This window comes from Macrosteles quadrilineatus, unplaced genomic scaffold, assembly GCF_028750875.1.
Source record: "Macrosteles quadrilineatus isolate MER2022 unplaced genomic scaffold, UCM_ALF_1.0 Scaffold_5__1_contigs__length_97177068, whole genome shotgun sequence".
Taxonomy (NCBI): domain Eukaryota; kingdom Metazoa; phylum Arthropoda; class Insecta; order Hemiptera; family Cicadellidae; genus Macrosteles; species Macrosteles quadrilineatus.
The window spans coordinates 55,914,988-55,931,769 of record NW_026542598.1 but is presented as its reverse complement, the minus strand read 5'-3'; the positions used below and the strand labels follow the sequence as shown (position 1 = coordinate 55,931,769).

Here is a 16,782-nt window from a genome sequence, read left to right as displayed (position 1 = left end):
ACGTGGACCATCTTTGTGCTTAATTTTGGCTGTATCGGTTTAGTATTTTAGCCGTGGCAGCCGCACAGACAAACGGACAGGCAGACTCTAACTTAATTTAATAATAGTAGGCTATAGATTGGTTTATAAAGAATGTATAACACAGAAGGGGTTTTAATTAAATCTCACCATTCTTTAAATTGACAGACGACAACTTTTGAACTTAGCACGTTATCTATTTTGTGGTTTCTGTATAGTTATTATTATATCAATTTGACATAGCCTAATTTGCTATTATATTGCACTTGTTTCATTTCAACCAAGCAATTCTTAAACTAAGATTATTTCGTCATTTGGACACGTTGAGCTAATGAGCTATTCAATTCTTGTACAACTTACTGCACCCATGTTAAATTTCCAAAACGCCCTTCACTTAACGTATCAATAGTTAGGAACCATTTTATCGACCGAATTCACCTGCATTCATCCCTCATCCAGATTAACATAAATCCCTTAACACTCACATCCAGCATTAACATTATCGAAATATAACTATCGTTTATAAAAATGCATTAAAAATTATAATTCGTCAAATTATTTTCTATAAATAAATTCTTTAAGCTTACATAAAACTCAAACATTAAATTTTGAACATTGCTCACCCATATGAACATCGTGCTAAGGCACAGATCAGTAGGCAAGTAAACAGCATTTCACCCATTGAACCAATGTGGATGCACTTCTAAACACAAAACTAACCAAGCTTAGACTTCCACGGCTTAAATCGAGAAACAAACTCGAATCTTATCTCTAAATCTCCCTCCATGTGATTCGCCTGTTCCAGATTTAAGAGATTTTAATCACTAAAATAAAGCAAGCTCAGCGTCATCGATTAATTTAGGTCAGCAACAAAAAGATCAATATCTCGGACCTTGGCCCACTTATGTTTAGCTCAATTTCGCTGTGACATTTTTTAAACTTGAGATGACGAAATTTAATTGTTGTTTACAAACATTCTAGCTGCACTCGAAACCTTGTTCCCAATCGAAAATGCAGGTTGCAGTTAAGATTAAGATTGGCCAATAGACACTCTTTTAGGTGCATATTTTTGTTACATCTATGCCAAAGACGTTGTGATGCTGTAAATAACACGTTTTTACCAGCATCTGAAATGGATTCTGTGATTAAACAGTTTGTTCGTCTTGTTGGAGCAAGAAATGTCGTTTAATAAATACCGATCCAGGATCGAACCGGCAACCTTTGGCTTGTCAAGTTATAAGGACTAAGCTATTAAGCTATATTATATTCGCCATACTACGTTTCCATACATAAACTACTTATCAACGCCCCCCGAGGTGTCCAACTCATCGAAAGTCAACACCGATTGTTTATTGTTGATACTCTGTCTGGTGGAACTATTTAAGCTGAGGGGTGTTTAACTTTCCTCTCGTAAACAAGACTAATAACTAGAGGAATATCCCACGCAATGCATAACTAGTTGACTTCAAACCATGTTGTAGTGAATTCGGATTTGATATATTGGTTATTATGTCAATCCATTTACTTATGGACACTAAAGTACGTAGACATTCATCCCATGTGTGTGAAAATTGGCTACAGATTGTATGTGAATGGACAAGGTGTAATTATGTTTGCCATCACTAAATACCCCCGCCGCAGCAAACCTGCAGACTAAGCGAATTTCAACTTGTCTGATTACATTTTTACTAAAATATTTCTATAAATAAGACATATTTTTATTCCCAATTTAATTAAATAATATTATATTTAACGAGTGCTTAGGTTTGCTGCTACGGGGAAGGTAAAACGTGTTTTTGCCCGTAGGTCAATAGTATAGGGTGAAATAAATATATTTAACAAATTTTATCAACATATATCCATAAACAAGTAGGCTAAACTACAACAGATTTTCTTTTTTTCCATAAGAATAAGATGGGGATTTTAAATTACACTTTTTTTTATTTTCTCTGTGACCGTTAGGGATACAACAGCGCTTTAATATACTAAATGATTTTTTTAAGCTCTAAAAAATGGTTTAGAAAGAAATTAATTGCAAAATCTTTTGTTTTTAGGGTAAAAAATTACAAAAACCCATTTTTACCCCATTAAACCTCAACCCCCCCCCCCCTAAAACCCTATTTCCATGGTCCGATTATGCTAGTTCGCGAACTCGTTCAAATAAACGTAGGTTTACACGTTTGTACGAAATTTCATCAAAATCGGATCATTTTTGCTTGAGTTATCGCGCTAACGGACACATATATAATTATAAGTTACATATGAATTTGAACGGATGGCGTTTTTGGCCTCTTGGGACCTCAAAACGAAAAAGTAAATCTGTCTCGGGTTTAGGTCTTACCATGAGACCTACGGCAATAGCTTATTCCATATATGGGAAATTCGCTAAAACTGATTGCTTTTATTAAAGAATACCAAGAACACTTTTATTTAGCATTTCAAATTTCCTATCCCTATCAAACAACGACACAAAATTCGACAACATAAAAAAATGAATAGTTGAAATATTGCAATTTATTTGAAATAGATAATTAATGAGATAGAAGAGGCTAGCCTAGTCTGGTTGGTGCTGTTGAACCTCATTTTCAACAAAAAGTCGTAATATTTCAGCTATTTTCCATGTGATCCTTTTGAGTTGTTGTTGTATGATAGGAAATTTAACAGGTTAAATAAAATTGTTCATTAAATTGTTTCATGGCCGTCGACACACGGGAAGACTGTTTTCCAACTGAAATCGGCAACCAGTTGGACAAACTAGTCGCCTACGTCCCGACCAATGTAGTTAAGTGGGACAGTGTACACGGTGCGACTGCGATGCGACCAGTTGAGGACCAGTCGGCGATCCGTCGTTAAGCAACCGGACCTGCCGGTTGCTAGGTGATTTCAGTCGCCTGGTTTGAACAACTTTTCGCATATTTGTATTGCGCTTTTCAAGGATCAGGTATACCAACTGCGATAACTCTTCGTGAGCACTTTTGACATCCTGTACATAGACTGAAATTTTGCGTCTGTTTCTTGTAATGCAGCAACAGCTACAAAGAGCCTACATTAAATATTTGTTTTAACATAAGGATGTACCCAACACCTTCTACTCTACGCTTTCTTGATTGTTTATAAAACACTAGGTCTTTTTCATCTCTATTACTCATATCAAACACCATACACAGTAGGCCTACACAGTATCGTTATAACAAAATTAGAACTCATTCACTGTCTCAACTCAATTATAGTCGCGCCCGTGTGCGGATGTAACCAACGCAACTGCAACCGTAATCGCGTCACAAAACAGTTGGTTCAACTTTAGTTGGGTTTCAGTCTTCCCGTGTGTCGACCGCCATAGTCAGCCATTTTTTGTAATTATAAAATTAAAATGGCCACAATTTTGAAATTTGGAATCGGACCAACTTTATTTTTTCTTTTATCATAGGTTTCTTATACCTTAACATACACACCAAGGTTCATAAAGATTTGTAGGAAAAATCTAAAGATAAAATGTATATTTATATGGCGGATATCTGTTTAATGAAAGTTTTAGGAAAAAGTTAATTCTGATTTTCTTTTTATTTGGACCCATAGAACCATTTCCCGGAGTTGAACTGCTTACTTTCAGGACACCATGTATATTATTGTTTAAGTTTTAACACATCAGAGTGAGATTACATCCCATCAATTTTAATTTCTTTTTCATAATATGATGCAACGTCATGTTAATCATTATATTTAAACTTAAATTTTTATTGGGTTAGTTTTAGTCACAGATAAGAAACATTAATTTTATTTTTCACTACTGATAATCATATTATGAAGCAACTTCATGTTTTTCATAATGATGCAACCTTATTTCCAGATGATGCAAGCTGTGTATATATATGTCGTGATATTTAGTGCAGGGAGCCGAAATCCCTCGGACAGGGCTGTTACAGAACCAGGTCCCCTTTAGCCCCTGTGTTTTATATTCTGATCCATGGAGTTAATGTCAATGAATTACCGTGAAGTAGTTTCAAATAATTCGTTATAATTAATAGAGCTAAGAACAACTAAATGTTCTCAATGGCAATGCTACATCATGTATCCGTGGAAGAGGTTAAAACCATTTTGACACATGAATATATATTTAACTTACAAGTTTTCTACCCAAAATAAAGTTATAAGAAGTACTAAATGGTCTATTATCGTTAGCATGACGAAATTACCGTTGTCATGTCCTTAAAACATCTGGTAACTCAGATACTAGGCTAGGGTTTCGGGTTGGACTGTGCCCTCACTAACATACCAGTGGTTGTGGAAGACACAAAATGATTACTTTCATAGCAGTGAAAGCCAGTTGAGCGGAGCAATCATGTTTCGTGGTTTTTAATAAAGCAATAAAATGTCAATTTTTATAAATACAATACAAAATACAAATGTTCCCACAATCCGCACTGCTAGCCTTTACTACTTCCTTCACCACTTCCTACGGCGTGGACCTACCAATAATCAGTGATGGGGGATTTCAGCAGATCCTTATAACGACATACACTTGACATTACCAATAATTCATTAACTTGTTATTTGCTAACTATTAATATTTATAGTTCATAGTTTGAATTAGCACGAATTACATATTTAGAACTTTCATCTTTAGAACTGCCATCTTGTAAATTTAGTTTTAGACAAAATTGTATTAATGGTGAAACCGTTGGAATAATAATAAATAAATTTCCTTTAACTAAGAAGCAATTTAGGAAAACTCACGGAATATCTTTTGCTTAATCTGCTATTTTAATCATAATAGGTTAATTTGTATTATCATTGACTTTTGAGTAGACATAATAATAAATAGTTGCTAGGCAACGGTGACAATAAAACAATTCTATTGCAATGCAATGGATACTGATAGTGTATTTAATATGCATGTTTTAAGAAAAAGCGGGCAGCTGATTTTGCGGCCCTAGGGATTTAAAAACCTAATTGGTCCGCAAATGACGATGACAGCTGGCATGACCAGCAAAAAGTAACTTTCAGCCATCAATTTACGTATGTAAAACAGCTAAAAACATCATAGTGTGGTGTAATAGCTATTTACATTACAAGTGTAGTAAGAGCGTTTTTACATCACGCAGGTGAATGTTGTGCAACGAGCGAAGGCGAGTTGCATAATCCACCGAAGTGATGTAAACACGCTCTTACGTAACGTGTAACGTACAAGATTTTACCTGACCCGACAATATTCAGGAGGTTACGAGCAATATGCTTCATTATCAATTTCACTCATCTTCTAACAGTAACGTTCATTTACAAACAAAAGCTAGGTTAGGAAAATTCTTCAGAGCATAACAATAAAATTCAAACACACAGCTGATTTCTAGCGTTGAACGTCGTTGGCTCCCTAGAGGTATATTTTTTAAGTTATCCACTCAATGTTATTTAAATGGGTTTCATTACATCACCGAGTGAGTTTTTTTTAACTTTACATCACTCGAGAAGTAAGGAAGTTGTATACATCACGCTTGGGATAGGGAAGTTTAACATGGCGGGTTAGGTAAAATATATTACAACATAGTGCTTTCTCATTTTATCCGCATTCACTATAAGCTTACTAACATATGGGAAAGTGCTGAAATTGGTTCATTTGAATTTTGCAATCAGACGACAAACTTGTTTCCAAGTACAGGCAACTATACCAAGATTGTACAAAGAAGCGAACTAGGCTTGGTTAATCTAGATTGGAATTGGAGGTTGTTCGATTTAATGACGTAACTGAACACATCTGTCTGATATACCTTTGTTATCAGTTTGCAACTAGCACACTGATTCTTGATGAATAATAAACGAAAGATTTTGTAAAACCAATAAAAAATTAGCCAAATCGTAATAATATAATATATTTACTGATATTTATCTTAATCTTTTCGCAGTTCTTAAAAGCTCATAAATGCTTCATGGTGTTTATTTGCACCTTCAAATTTATTATATTTGTATAAGCTTAGACTACTCTTTTAAAGAAATATAACAACAAAATGTAAAATAACACGAAAATTTAATAGGTGAAACACAGCCCGAAAGCTGACGCATTCACACATGCCGGTTTGTGTACTGTATGCTGAAATGCTGAAAATATATAACAAGCTTTTAAATTGGATGTGATTTGTGCCACAAAATGATCGTGATAACGTCCTGATCTTTGTGATGACATGCGATTTGAGTACAAGGAAAAAAGACTGCAAACCGTAAAGTGTGACTTTAACACACGCTGCAAAACCCTTTCGGGCCGTGGTACGAACGCTATTTTTCACCACACTATACAAAATTTAAAAAAAAATTATACAATATGCACACTAACAGTCAACACATCAACTTAAAGGTTATGGGTAAACATTTTAGAGGAATCCATTAAAATAATAATAAATAGTTGCTAAGCAGCGGTCACAATAAAAAAGTATATTGCAATGCATATGGATACAGCTGATTTTCGACCCTAGGGATGTAAAAACCTGCTCGGTCCCCAAATGACGATGACAGCTGGCATTGAAAGCAATACGTAGCTTTCAGCTTTCAATTAACGTTTGTAAAACGGCTAAAAACATCATAGTGTGGTGAAATAGTATAGGGCCGAAAATGAGGTTTTGCCGGCTCGAGATAGTTTTTAAAACGATCGAGAGCTGCAAAACCATTTCGGTCCGTGGTGGTGGTACGAACGCTATTTTTCACCACACTATGATGTTTTTGGCTGTATTACATACGTTAATTGGTGGCTGAAAGTTACGTTTTGGTGGCCATGCCAGCTGTCATCGTAATTTGGGAACCGAGCAGGTTTTTACAGGCCGGGGCCGCAAAATCAGCTGTCCGCTTACTTACTTAAAACATGAATGCATTTTAAATACACAATCAAAATCCATAGCATTGCAATGTTATTGTCACCGTTGCCTAGCAACTATTTATTTTTATTTTTGCTGATTCCTCAAATTGTTTCTTCACATAACATTAAAGTTGTAGTTGTGTTGACTATCAGTGTGCATATCATCTTTTTTCTTTATTATAGTGATGAATAGTGGTAATAGGGTATAGGCCTTGTGTGGTGAAAAATAGCGTTCGTACCACGGACCGAAATGGTTTTGCAGCTCTCGATCGATTTAAGTTCTCGACTTCGTCTCGAACTTAAAAACTATCTCGAGCCGGCAAAACCTCATTTTCGGCCCTAGGTACGAAATATACTATTTCACCACACTATGATGTTTTGGCTGTATTACATACGTTAATTGGTGGCTGAAAGTTATGTTTTGCTGGCCATGCCAGCTGTCATCGTAATTTGGGGACCGAGCAGGTTTTTACAGGCCGGGGCCGCAAAATCAGCTGTCCGCTTACTTACTTAAAACATGAATGCATTTTAAATACACAATCAAAATCCATAGTATTGCAATAAAATTGTGTCATTGTCAACGTTGCCTAGCAACTAATTATTTTTATTCTTGCTGATTACTCAAATTATTTCTTCATGAATGCATATTAAATACACAATCAGTACACATAGCATTGCAATAGAATTATTTTGTCACCGCTGCCTAGCAACTATTTATTATTATTTTTGCTGATTCCTCAAATTATTTCTTCACATAACCTTAAAGTTGTAGTTGTGTTGACTATCAGTGTGCATTATTATTGTGGTGAATAGTGGTAATAGGGTATAGTGTGGTGAAATAGTATATTACGTTACTAGTCCTGAAAATAAGTGTTTACCGGACGAGTGTGGATGTTCCCGTGCGAGACGAAGTCGAGTACGGGATTACCATACGAGTCCGGTACACACATTTTGGACGAGTTACGTACGATAGTTTACGCCATATACTACTAAATCTGTACAAATCCATATATATATATATATATATTTCCACCAACTAAAGGTCTATTTCTATGTATAAAGGTCTCTAAGAGAGGTTATTTTTTTGTTTATAACCACTCATTGCCGCCTAAATACAGTATAATCAGCTGATTGGTGTCCGGTAAAACTCATTGCAGTACAGTAGTACGCAATGAAACCCCATTTGAATAAGCTGGCGGCAAACAGCTGTTTTCTGGACTAAATCCTTACGTGGGAAGTTTGTCAAAATAATGTAGTGTGGCGTAATAGTATATTACGTTACTAGTCCTGAAAATAAGTGTTTACCGGACGAGTGTGGTCGTTCCCGTGCGAGACGAAGTCGAGTACGGGATTACCATACGAGTCCGGTACACACATTTTGGACGAGTGACGTACGATAGTTTACGCCATACTACTAAATCTGTACAAATCCTTATATATTTCCACCAACTAAAGGACTAAAAATCACTAGTCATTGAGAGGTTATGTTTTTGTTAATAACCACTCATTGTCCCCTAAATACTAAATACAGTACAATCAGCTGATTGGTGTCCGGTAAAACTCATTGCAGCACAGTAGTACGCAATGAAACCCCATTTGAATAAGCTGGCGGCAAACAGCTGTTTTCTGGACTAAATACTTGCGTGGGAAGTTCGTCAAAATAATGTAGTGTGGCGTAATAGTATATTTCGTACCTAGGGCCGAAAATGAGGTTTTGCCGGCTCGAGATAGTTTTTAAGTTCGAGACGAAGTCGAGAACTTAAATCGATCGAGAGCTGCAAAACCATTTCGGTCCGTGGTTCGAACGCTATTTTTCGCCACACTATTTCCTATTACCACTATTCACCACTATAATAATGCACACTGATAGTCAACACAACTACAACTTTAAGGTTATGTGAAGAAATAATTTGAGGAATCAGCAAAAATAAAAATAAATAGTTGCTAGGCAACAGTGACAATAACACAATTCTATTGCAGTGCTATGGATTTTGATTGTGTATTTAAAATGCATTAATGTTTTAAGTAAGTAGCGGACAGCTGATTTTGCGGCCCCGGCCTGCAAAAACCTGCTCGGTCCCCAAATTACGATGACAGCTGGCATGGCCAGCAAAACGTAACTTTCAGCCACCAATTAACGTATGTAATACAGCCAAGAACATCATAGTGTGGTGAAAAATAAATTACAGCAACCCATTCAGTTATCAAAACACTATGCCACTAATTAGCTTTAGAAAGTAAATCTCATTAAAAATTAAACAGCGCTTAAAGTTGTGCCACTACAGTAATAACATAAAATGTGTTATCAAATTCGGTTTTCTTTTGAGTTTAAAGCTGAAGATCGAATGCAAACTAATATTCCTTAATTAACCTAAGGCCGGGGCCACACGTGGCGGATCGTCCGCGCGGCTTATGATCGTACGATCATAAGCCGCGCGACGATGTCCCGGCCACACGGAGCGGATGAACCGCTTCCGGTTGAGGTTTCCCAGCCTACGTACTGAGATTCTAACATGGTTTAATTCACTCGTTCTCGTTGTAGTCATTGAAGAAACACGTATGTTAGTTTGTGCATTAGAAGCGTGTGGTGAGCTAGAGCCTAAGGCAAACCGAAATCATTGGGTCTATCATTTCATAACCGATAAACCATTTGTGTTCCAAACCTTTTACGAGCACATGTGAAACCATAGTTCGGAGTTTTTTTGTTACTATCGCATGTAGATAGCATCGTTTGACGAGCTACTTCAATTGCTTTGATCGCATATAACTAAGGAAGATATACTGATGAGAAATGTACAACATGAGAAATCACACATTATCTTTAACAAGTACTATTGATTTGTCTGTATCGAACATTTTACACCTAGAAACCGAAATGCACAAGCACAAACTAAAAAAAAAACCACTACAAATGCTTGAAAATGAGCTCCAACCGCGCGGACAATCCGTATCGTGTGGCCACTCTCATAAGACTACGTGTGTCATCCCCTCCAACGCGGCTTATGATCGCGCGGACAATCCGCGACATGGCGCGGACAATCCGCCCAGGCGGCTTAGGATCGCCCCGTGTGGCCACTCTCATTTGATTCAATGTGTTGTCGGATGTGGTCCGTCCGCGCGGATGATCCGCGTCGTGTGGCCCCGGCCTAACCAAACCTAACCCTCAGACCTAGTAGTTGACTCGGAAAACATTACTTGCACCCCATATCACATAAACTTGTAGTGATTGAACTTTGAGTTCACAAAGCGCGTAGGGCAGGGTCAGGGCAAACATTTTGCACCACTGCACTGGCGCGCCAGCCAAGGGAGAGCAATTTACCTCCTCCCCGTAATGAAAGTCCAGAAACAGCTGTTTGCCGCCAGCTTAATCAAATGGGGGATTAAGCTGGTGGCAAACAGCTGATTTCTGGACTAAATCCATGCGTGGGAATTTCGTTAAAACATTGTAGTGTGGCGTAAGATATATAATCGTTCACCGCATCCTGTCTTATCAAGTAGTTTCAAGCTTTTACACATTGTTCACCGCCACTTATCTCTTTCTTAAAATAACTTTAAAAAAGTCGCGACGTCGACAAGGTCCAAAATAAGCTCTGTTATCGTGTGATAACCGTATTACTTGGTGCAAAGTATGGATATGTGGACTTTGGCATGGGTGTGGCAGCTGCAGCTGAACTCAGTGATAACACGTAGCCAACGATTGATAACGACACACTCCCTCCTTGGATGACCTTCGCTAGCAGGTTATCTTGTGGACTTACGCCTCAACAGGCGGAAAAGTTTCCACGCGACACGCTACTAGCCTCGTACCTTGTACTGCCAGTATCGCTTTGGTCGTATTCGTCTATGAGAGATGAGCTGGTCAATCGCGCATAACTCATTCACGCCATGCCTTAATATTTTGGTCGTCTATGTTATAGAGGATTAGCTATCTTAATCACACATAACTCATTCACGCCATGCCTATGTATATTCATGTTAAAGATATTAAATAGTTTTCCCTATCTGTGACCCGAGCTCTCCTGAATGGCGACACTAAATTGATTTCCTCAATACTTAATCATTTCTTCCATTATCAACACTATTTGAACAGAATGCGTCAAATGTTTACATGATAAACATATATTTGCATACAAATAAACGTGATGGTTTATGGCACATTTTGAGTAGCATAGTGGAGGGCGACTTTATCATAGTGGCCTATTAACCAGGATTTTTTGCCCTCTACCTATGGTTTCTATTACTTCGGCATGTTATCAGAAAAATACTTGATAACAAGGTGTTACAGATTATACTTGTTAAAACTGTTGAAGGGGGATAGTGTAGTAGGGCTGAACGGTGCCGAGGAAGGTCCAATTGTCCAAGTCCAAGTCACTGGTTCAGTGAGAATATGTTTGGCCCTTGTATTGGCTTTATAAATACATTTAAAATCATGAAGAAATTTCATAATCTTAATAAATTCAATAAAAAACTAAATACGATTTTATCATTACGACACATTGTTAAAGACATCATGTTAAACTTAATTTTTTCGGTTAGCCTTAGGGATGTCCGGTCTCTCTTCTCGGCCGCTGGAATCGAACCACGAGAAATAAAAAATAAACACTCAAATTGAGTGTACGAATTTAAAAAACATTTGTTTATTACGCTGCATAAAAAAATGACTCAAATTTTGCATGGTTTGTTTTATTGCCAGTGACTGGAATACGAAAATATCTTTTTCACCACACTATGATGTTTTTAGCTGTTTTTCATACGTTAATTGGTGGCTGAAAGTTACGCTTTGCTGGCCATGCCAGCTGTCATCGTTATTTGGGGACCGAGCAGGTTTTTACATCTCTAGGGCCGCAAAATCAGCTGCCCGCTTACTTTCTTAAAACATGAATGAATATAAAATACACAATCAGTATCCATAGCATTGCAATAGAATTCTTTTATTGTCAACACTGCCTAGCAACTATTTATTGTTATTTTTGCTGATTCCTCAAATTATTTCTTCACATAACCTTAAAGTTGTAGTTGTGTTGACTATCAGGCCGGTATCCACAGTGCGAGGCAGCTCGCTGCGAATGCCTCGTTGCGAATGCTCGGCTTTGCCTCGGACTGTGGATACCGGGGTTGCTCACTGCGAGCACCTGTGCGGCGCTCGCGTCGCACAATGTGAGGCGAGCAGTGTACTTGTCGGTCTCAGAGCAGTGCTCAAAGGTGCCTCACCCCGAGCTGTGCGTTAAGTGGATACCTGCACTGTCTGCCTCGCACCGTACCAGACTGTTCTCTGCAAACCATTCCACGCGAAACTGTCATCATGGATACTCATGATAGAATAAGAGATTAGTGAAGTGTTACGAAAGTAAACGTTTGCTTTGGGACTCTAAACACCAAGATTATTATAATAAGTTTAAGAGAGAAGACTTGTGGCGCGAAATATCGCAGTCAAGGAATGTTCCGGTGAAAGATCTGAAAAAGAATATAACGTCTCTGTTGGGGTCTTACCGACGTGAAAGGTCGAGGCTATAGTGATCAAGAATCTCAGATTACTATCTCAGAGTATAAGAATTTAAGAATCTCAGAACCTCAGAATATAAGAATCTCAGAGTAACAGCTAATCTTTCCTTGGTCGTAATAGCACTTCGCATGTAGGTATCGCGTTTTTTCACGGCAGGCTCTATCAATGTAATTAAATGTTCAAAATCTTCCTTGGACATTCGCAAGAAATTTGTCACGTCTTTTTCGAACCTCACGTCTTCTAGGAGTCTGTTTCCATATTCAAACCGATTTCGATAAATCTTTTTGGCCCACCAACGATGTTGACGTCGCTTTTTCTGTTGCTTTTTATTAATAATCGTTGCCATCAAAATAAAAGCAGCAGCAGAAACTTGCACTTATTTATGGAAAAACACCATTGTACCGACTGTCTTACGAATGCGGGTGGCTCGCGCCATGTTCGCGTGCTCGCAGTGAGCATTCGTGGTTACAAACTAGCTGCCAGCTAAAGAGCTCACCCTGAGGCAGATGGCACGAGGCATTCGCAGCGAGCAGCCTCGCACTGTGGATACCCGGCTTTAATTGTGGTAAATAGTGGTAATTTAATTAGTTGGCATTTTCGGCCCTAGGTACGAAATATACTATTATTTTCGATCATTTGAGATTGATTTGACTTTAAAAAAGCTTTTTCAAGTTATAGTTTCAGTTCGGCTTGATTCAAAAGTCGATGTATACATAAAAAATAATTTTATTGACATCAGCGCACTCAATTTAGACTAACTACATACATTTTCATTTTAAAACTGTTAGTTAAAACTGCAACATGTGAATGTAATGTTTACTTAAGTCTGTAGTAATCGATAACACTAATCTGTTACAGTGCTACCACTTTACTAAGAAGTAGGCCTATGTGTCGCTTGTATTGAATCCATGTTGCAGTTATGCTCATGCGTCTAGTGAACATACGCGAATACGACAAATAAAAATTGTAAAGAAGACGACAAGGGGCGGTAAAATTATGGTTTAAAATGTTTTTTAAATGTTCTGTCATATTTTGATACAATAGTTGGTGCATAGAAGTTAAAATTAATTTAATGCAATGAAACCTGTTTATTCGGTTTTACTATCCTGTATACAGCATTGATGTATAATACTCACCGATGGTATTATACATCGATGGTATACAGTAAAAACAACATAAGTGGATCAATCAAAAATGGCCTAAAGCCAGATTTTTAGAGGGGAGAATCATCTAGTTTAAGAGGCCAAAACTGATAGGTTTCGCTGCTATTTGGTAGTTAAAACTAAAACGGATGCCTTAAAATAATATAATAAAATGGAAATTAATAAATACTAATAATAGTTTCTATTTTAATTAATTTTGTGAACACGAAAATATTTTTAAATAGCGAATCAGATTTGGGGACGGAGGTATCTCCAAGAACCCATTAACTTAGTTGGTTATGTAAATAATAAGTTAAAATAATTTTATGTAATGTATAAATTTAACCGCACCGTTTATTTAATCATCCCCGTTTAGATGCAACGCAGTTTTAACAATTTGAAATGAACTCAAATAGTACAAAATACCGTTTTAATATGGAGAATTTGCTAAAACATATAAATATTCCCAACCAAGCAGAGTATAAACTAACACATAAGCAAAATTAAATATGAAAAAGTCCAAACAGTTTACATCAATTCAGGACCACGAAAGATTAAAAATAATTGAACGATTTTCTTGAGGTTTTAAACTGAAATATTTTGTTGCCTAACTATTCTGAGAAACGTTAATTTTTTAAGCTAACACGCGAATTACAGATTATAACGTCATAGATACGCCACATTCTTGTTACAATAGACTTCGTCCCCAAACTTTGACTTGTTTGCCGCCCCCTCAGCGATAAAGAGGAAACAGAACGATTTTATAATCTAAATAGTACAATTTTCAATTCAATGCGTAAATCAGTCAATATTCATACACAAGAGAATATTTTTCATCACTATGGTCTAAAGTTACTCTTTACGGGACGAGCTTAAGTTTAAAGACAATTTTGGATTGTGAGATGAACAATATTTTCCACAACACCGATACTGCATTAGTTTTAAGCTAACTGATTCAAATGCGATTTTTTAACTAACTATCCTACTTGTGCGAAGCATTCACACTATATCATCCTCAAGTCCCACTTGAAGTGAACACCATACAGTTAATACTGCGCAGTTCGAGCGTCGTTGATGTAGGTATGGGAGTCCTAGCCTAATCAGTCTTCATTTGGAGTATTAAAAAATGTTTGGTAAATCTGAGGAATGTTCAATTTGGTATAAGAATTTTATTTTTAAAGACGCGCAGTTTCCTTAGACCGAAAAAATGGGATCTTCAACCCCCCCCCCCCCCTATCACACAGGCTCAAAGGCTACGGCAGTGGACTTGTGCTTTTGATATTGTAGCCTCCTAACTAGATCAAACAAGGTTACAAACTCAGAAATTGCGTTCAAAACATTTCCTTCTATACTTTTGTTAGCATTTTTTGGAATATATAGCAATCACTAATCAGTAAAATTAGACTTTTCGTGATACTGCCGTACTTCTGTTTTTCAATATATCATTCGTTACGTGCCAAAAGTTGTCAGTTTGATTCCTTTGTGTGAAATAAAATAATCGTCTCGAGTCTGGGACACCATCTGTATATTTTTATACTTCTAAGCTAGTGTTTTTGCCAAGGCAAATTAATCAAAAAATGCCAGGTTTCATAAAAAGAATTCCAAAGCTGGGAAGTACCTGTTAAATATATTTTTGTTCCCTAAGTAAGAATCTTTTGAGTTTGCGACAGATTCTGGCTCATGAGTAAAAAATCACAAAATATTACCCTTTTTAGTGTTTTTGCACAAAATTCCAAAATGAGGTATCATACAGAATTCCCCTCTGCCGTGCCACAGCAAACATGCAGGCTCAGAGTTTCCATTTGCCTGATTGGATTTTCACTCAAAATGTTCTTAAAAATGCCAGATTTATTCCCTATTTATATAACATTAGGTTTTAAGTGTACTTATAATCGTAGTCAATGATTTAAGTCAACAGATTATCTTATGCAATTGTGCATGTGTCAAATACATCTTCCATAAGGATTACTTTAGCCTACATTGAAACTTTGAGAACCCGTAGGGCGGTTTCCTGGGGAAATTGTTTTACACCATTTACATAATGGCGTTTATTATTAGTTAATAAATTTTCTGGCGTTATGATTTTTGATTAGTTCATATAAAGAATTGCACTCACCGATATGGTCTTTATCACACGCAGAATTTGAAAATGATTGCTTCTGCCATCTAGAAGGAGTTTGCTTATGACAAAATGCAGAAACTACGTACAAGAGCTTCGTTAAACCCCTATACTGGTATAATGCGTCAGTTGATGTTAGGTTATTCAGAATCGGCACGACCGTCAAACAGCAATGATGTTCAGTTCTACCAACATGGCCAGAGGCCAGATAGTAAGTTGTTTGATCAGTTTTCCACTTTCGACCTCTATACTATGCAAAAACAAAACAGGAAAGAAATGACTATTTAGTTTGTTTAGAGAAAATTACATTTTACTTAGAACGCTCCTTGATGATTCTACTGATTACTGACTTAGCTTGACTAAAAAGACGATCTACTCTTTAAATGCACTGGTCCGTTCTAGTTGGCCCATATCGAAGGGATGCCTACTTCATTATCCAAAAGTAATAATGCCGTAGGTATCTTACGCAACAACGGAACCGTATAGAATTATCGTAACGCCTGATTCGAGCGGCATGCAACCCGCAATGCCAGACTGCTGTGCAGTTTGTCTTGTTTGTTCTGCAGGCACAGCGAAAGTCTTGAGTGGCGATGGAGTTACACTAACTGTCATTACTGTCATAATAACTTGGGGTCCAAGTCGTTTTGATTGATATCCTAAATTTAATACCCTAATTAAATTTTATAAACTTAATATGAAGACAGAGTGGTAATAAAAAAATAATTAAATAAACACACTTAACACACAAAAGCTCGGAATTTTAAACATTAAACCACCTCAAACTATCATTTAACCATGCCATTTTTACAAACTGATGTAAGACGTTTTATTTTTCTGACTATTCAATGTTTTGAAATGTTTACAAATTTCCAGTTTAGAAATAATAAAATGGTTTAAAAAAGTTGTGTTGGCTGCAACCATTGTTTCAGAGTAATTTTTGGTTACTAGTGAATTCTAATGTACTACAGGCGTTATTTCAAAACGAATAGGTAACAGTAATAATTTCCGATGGGTTTAAAGAGTTAACTCAAAGATTATGTAACTATTGGAAATACTCACGATGTACATAACAGTTCGATATACTGTAATACATTTATTGTAAATAGGCTGTTCAAAGCTGATCTTGAAAAAAGATAATTTTTCAAAAGCTGGTCTTGTTTTT

At 36.8% G+C, this 16,782-nt stretch overlaps 1 protein-coding gene across 3 annotated transcripts in view; it reads right to left on the bottom strand.

The window, feature by feature from the left end:
• LOC128996019 (phosphoenolpyruvate carboxykinase [GTP]-like) overlaps nucleotides 1–16,782 on the bottom strand; it is a 44,169-nt gene that overhangs the window by 14,851 nt on the left and 12,536 nt on the right. Inside the window, exon 1 of one of the 3 annotated variants that reach the window (XM_054421133.1) lies at nucleotides 642–660. The exons of the other annotated variants lie outside the window; for them this stretch is intronic. The gene's annotated coding sequence lies outside the window, so the exon portion shown is untranslated. Of the gene's footprint in view, nucleotides 1–641; nucleotides 661–16,782 lie in introns of those variants that run through there. 3 annotated transcript variants of the gene reach the window in all.